The following is a 6,000-nucleotide window of genomic DNA, read 5'->3' as shown; positions in this document are numbered from 1 at the left end:
AATGCACCGACAACACTATGGTATGCTAATTTCACGCACTAGATTATGGAGCACCACGCACTACCGACGTGAGCCGAACCTGTTGAAAGCAATGCACATGATTTTTGTTTTTCAAAAATAGTGGATTTTTGGACGTAATTTGCAATTATAATCCGCTAAAAAAATAAATTATAGAGAAACATATACATTGCCTTGTCATTTTGTCATCGGGGAGGCATAGTTGACCCGTAAATGAGAAAAACAAATTTCACCACTATTTGAGAAAATTTCAAAGCCACATACTGAGCATGAGACAGAAGGATGTTGAGAAAGAGAAGTGCCAAAGACAAGGCGCTTGAGTGAGGCAAGAGTGGCAATGGTTCTTCAGAGCTCTACATCATTGCAAATGGTAAAAACGAAATTTACGGCCAGTAGGTTTTTTTATTTAACCCTATTTCAGCTTGTTACTATAACAACATTGATGCGTACTATTTCCTAGTTCACTACATTTTCTTTAAATTAAAAACCCTATAGCGATGCTCTTTGTAAGTACACACTGGGGAATTTTAATACATGAACATCACCAGTGCATTGTTGGAATATCGCATAAAAACGGTGAAAAGAATTTTAGGACCAATTGTTTTTAAATTTAACTTTGTCTGGTGCTATCAAGTAGTATAAGCACCAATGCCTCGTTAGTTATGCATCAGGAAGTTTTAATACATGAACACCACCAGTGCTTTGTGGAAATATAACACTGAAATGGTGAAAAGAATTTTACGACCAACATTTTTTAAATTTAACCTTTGTTTGGTGCTATTGAGTAGTGTAAGCACTAGTGTGTCATATATAGGTGGTGAATCGTTGTTTTTATTTGTAAAAAAAAGGCTTCGGCGGTGAATCATTCTCTATTGAGCACTAGGGCTTTTAGTTCAATTAATAGCACTAGTTCATATAATCTAATTAGCACACCACTATTTTGAATTTAAAAACTACATAATGGTGTGCAGTATTGTGTATGCACCATGATGTTAGTGTATCGATTTAGCATTGTGTCATTGTTATAGTATAACACCGGACTAGCAAAAATGAATTTTATAGACATTTTTGTAAATTTAACCATTTTCCAGTGAGTAGTACATGCACCAGTGCACTTTTTGTACTTAGCATACCACTATTATTTTTTATATAAAAATAAATCTGCCACAGTGCACGATGTGATATTAGGAACCGGTGCGTATATGTATAGTAACACACCTGTGCGTTAATTTATTAGAGACGAACCATCAAAAAATATTTGCTAAAATATTTTCCCACCCAACTTCGCTGGTGATGTCCACCACAAATGGATTTTTGGGCTATTTTTATAGGGGTTTCTGCAAAAACCTTCGCTAGATGGTATTTTCCTTGTAGTGATATCTCCAATTTCTTACGTTTGTGGATGCTCAATAGTTGGCAGCTTTAACCTTTTGTGAAGAGCCTAAATGTTTGCATTTCTATTCTTTATGATTTCCTAGGAAAAATTAATATCACTAAGATCTAATCCCAGTTTGATAATTATGTCCTCCAATGATTTTATCCTAGTATTTTTAGCAAGAGAGGACATTTTCTCAATCTCTAACTCAGAAATTGTGTTATTCAATGTATTATGCTATTTATTCAAATTAATTGTTAAACTAGTTAAAGTGGAGTAAATCATCTCTTTTGTCTGTCTATGGAGATCAATCTAGTTAATATGATGGATTTTCTTTGTATTAAATTAAAATATGGAATTTTATAATATTCTGCTACTCTAGCCTCTTGAATTTTAGGTTCTAAAAAGGGCAATTGAAATTCCCATTTCTCAGCATTCAAGGCTAAGAGTAATCTATTTTTCATAGAAGAATCTTGTTTCCAAAATTGATTGTAGGTGATTGATTTCAAAGTTTCATTCTTCTTTTTAATTTCCATAAATTGAGAAAAAAATATCACTCTGATTGGCAGAAGAAGTTGAAGAACAATGTCCTATAGTTGTTTCCAGTTGTTTCATATTGTATATAGGCTCACTTGACAAAACAACTGCAGAAGGTGAAGATACATCAAGGGACATAGTTTTTAACATTTTTACTTCTATTTCCCTTGATTTTTTCCTTTTTCATACTCTAAATGATGTTCCTTATAAATCTGAAGTGGAATGTGGAATATCTTCAAAAACCCACTCAAGTTATTTTTCGTTCTACAGAGGAGTAAATAAAAAATTAAGTTTTAGAGGATAATCTATTTAATTATCTCCTGGTAATTCTTCTAGCGCACCCTTGTTGGCAGAAAAATAATGGATGGGTTGAAACCCCGAGTTTGGGCACATGGACAACAATGGCTCTGTCATAGTCTAGCACAACACTGAAATTTTCACCTTATTCAAGATGAATAAGGCATCTCACCCGAGGCATGTCACAAACTTAGTTAAGGGGCTAGAATTCGATGTAGGAATGAACCACATGGAGGTTATCAGTACCCAATAAACTTTGAACTATAACATTTAGAGACCCAACCATAACAGACCAATCACACATAGAGAAGCAATATCACACAACTACAAGCATATTAAACTTTTGAAAAATCCACATAATACCAAACACAAATGTACACATATATTCATGTAATCTATTCTTATATTAAATCTTGCAACATTAAAACATTTCATATGAATCAAAGGCCTCATATAAATAATAGGAAATTAACATGATAGAGAAATATAGAAATAAGATAATAAGGAACAGAGAAGGCTCAAACAGCTCTTCAACAATATTTTAGTATACTCTTTGTCTCCCCCTTCTCAACTTTCCCCTCGGCCTTCATAAATCTTGTGCTCGCTTGGACTGCTACTTTTCCTTCAGATGCTCTTCCTTTTCCCTCTTTTGGCTACCTCTGTTTCTCAACTGCGTCTACTTCCTTGTCTTTCAACATTCCTCTCAGCTCAGCTATGACTTCCTAAGTCCTGGTTTCTCTTCCCTTTCTTCCACAACTATTGTTATTTAGTGGATCCCTTCTTCTTCTCCAGTCCTCTTCTTCGTGACTTCCCAATGATTAAATCTGGTAAAAATGTGGTCAATATCCATAATGTATCGCAACCCAAAAATGAAGGACCCAACAAGCCCCGACCACAGTCCATTGACTCATCCCTAAGTCAATCATTTTCCGATGTTGGTAGTTCGGCGAGTGCTGCTGGTGCTTCTTCCTATGTTTTTCCTTCTTGACTAGTTCCTTCTAATGAAGAGCCCAACTTTGGGATGGAATCAATGGCTGAATTTCCTAATTACATGTATACATCGAGGGTCATCTACCATCAGCCTATGAGAGTGCATGCTTCGTCGAGGATCTACATCGTGAGTTTGACAGTCAGATTAGCAGGGCACATCCTCAAGAGACTATTTCACTGTGGTTTTGTTTCCTCGTTGACCTATTATAGTGTCCCCAAGTGAGCTTGTGCTAGAGGCTTAAGGTCATGAAGTATATTCTTTGTCATTCTCAACTCAACTTCGATTTTTTAGATCTGGGATTTGTTTGGTAATTTGATCGAGATGACCCTAGAGAGTTTATTTCTCATGGAGGAGATGGTCTCATTCTAGTGCAAGGGCATGAATCTGCTATTGTTTCTACTCATGTTCAGTAGCCAGAACATTTTGCAATGCCTTTTCTTAGCATGCAGCCAACTGAATGAAAGTAAACAATTGGGCTGAGGAATAGCCTTGGAGGTCAATGGGGTTCATTGTGGAAGGTCCAGGGAAGCGAATTTGCAACAGTTGTCCAATGGAAACTAATTTCTATGATTTCTCTTGGGAAACTGTCTCTCGCTGCAAGGGTTGGGCTATATGGGGATAAGTGAATATCAAGGTGGGGTGCAGTGGTGATGACGATATGGGATCAAAGGGCAAGGGAAATGCATGGAATGTGGTTAGAAGGGTAAGGGTAGTAATCTTCCCAGTGACCGTGAGTGAACCAGATTCAGGTAACAAATAAAACATAGATGTTTGAATGATCTACGTGCCTGTAATGTGGGATGTAAGTATCCCATTCGTATTTCCAGTAATTTATTGGATACCAAAGTCGACCTCCATTTTCGTTTCTATATTGGGTAGAGTTCCACATGGCAGGATGTCTGAAATGGTGGAAAATGTGGAGGTTGTGTGAGGTGATGGATTTCATGATCATCGTGATGTGGTGGAAGTGGAAGGTAGATTTTCCTCGATGATGGGTGTGGTGGTGTGCGAATGGGGTTCCTCATCAGTGAGATCAACAACTGGGGTGAAGGTGGTCTTTGTGTTTTTCTTGGGCCATGATGGCATCTTAGTGGTAATAGTTGAAGGATTTGGAATTGTACGTTTTTAGTGAGAGTGGGGGGGCCAGAATAGAAATCAAAGCAACAAGAGGGCTACAAGTCAAAGAAATAGGTAGTCTTGAACTGTGAAATTTTGAAAAGGTGGGAAATGGACTTACTGAGGCACCGAGGTTTACCATAGTATCCTGTAAGAACTATATCTATGTCTCAAGCCTCTTGATGACTGGGTTCTTGGTATGGCCCTAGTGACTTCCAACTTCTTCTTATACCATACAGAAAAGGAGGCCTCATTTATTTCTTTGATGTTGGGGTCCCTGGAGGTCTTTCATAATACATACCTAAGAGAAAGTGGTTGATCTTTAGTAACCATTGCCATCTCTCAGCCCTCTAGTGGGCACCATTTTCACATGGCCAACGTGAGAACAATATATCAATAAATAAATTGAGTATCCCTTTTATACACATCTTCATAAGCATAAAAATTTAGTTCTTGTAGTAGAAAACTACACCAATTCAATTTTGTTCCCTCGACAAAAGTCTCCATAACTAAAATGGTGTCTACCGTGCACTTGCCTCTCAAAAAATTCCACATGATTTTCCCAACAATTTGTAATAGGTGAATTTGATGTTGGATTTATTAATTGTCTCTATCACAACACCCTTGCCTCCTCGTTGGGTATCATACTTGTTATAATAGTTTTCATCGCCTATTTTCTTCCCCCTCCTGGAAGAATTTTGAAAATTAGTGGATATAGCGGCTCCATCACCATACAAGCGTATGAGTCTCTGAATGTCAAAAGCATGGATCAAGTATTCCTCGTCTAGCCATAATGACCCTCCATGCATTTAACTAATGAGGAATTTTGTGCATTGCATAGTTACTCTTAGCGCACTAAATATTGGAAGACTTCTTAAATTTATCAGCGTTGACCTCTGTATTCCTCTGAAGTCTTTTGTAACTTGTATTGACTAGCTTCCATTATATTTTATGACAATTTTTGTGTATACATCCCGCTTGAGTATTGGAAACTGGAATGAATCTAAGAGGTCACTGTCTACAAGAATAGATTTATCATACTTGCCATAGAGATGTTATTTTTTCGTAATTATTGAATTTGGTTTGACTTTTGTAACACAAATTACAGTCTTTGTCATTGCTGCAGAGAAACTGTGATACACAAAGAACACGAGGGGCTTGAACTTGGGCTTGGAATAGGAAAAATTATATACAAAGTATAAACATGGCAATTAAACCACCTCAACTTTTTATTCTTAAAAACTTATCGTTCGCATGCAAATTAAATAGAAAATCTTGACACAACATTTTTTATTAGACCACTTAACTAATTAATATGGTAACTTTCCCCACTTGGTCTCAACTGTGGCAGCAATGAAGATGGTTGAGTCGAACCTAACTCAGATGATGCAAAAATATAAAAAGAGGGTGCAATTGATGGGTAATTATGTTGTTATGATAGTAGGCACCTAGAAGTTGATGATGGATCATGCTAAAGATATTACGGGAATATTTAGCCCAAATTGAACTGACATAGGGTATTATTGCTTAATTATTATGGATACGACTACTAACACATGTGACTCCATGACCACAAGCAGTTGCAGCAAGGTGAAAATACTTTAGTAACTAAAAGAATTGATGGAAGTTTATTATTGACCAAATTCGGCTGGAAAAACTAACCAAC

This window comes from Pinus tabuliformis, chromosome 4_2 (genome assembly GCF_031772625.1).
Source record: "Pinus tabuliformis cultivar Carrire ecotype Pingquan chromosome 4_2, CPIR1, whole genome shotgun sequence".
NCBI lineage: Eukaryota > Viridiplantae > Streptophyta > Pinopsida > Pinales > Pinaceae > Pinus > Pinus tabuliformis.
The sequence above is the reverse complement of the archived record's forward strand: the minus strand, read 5'-3'. Positions refer to the sequence as shown.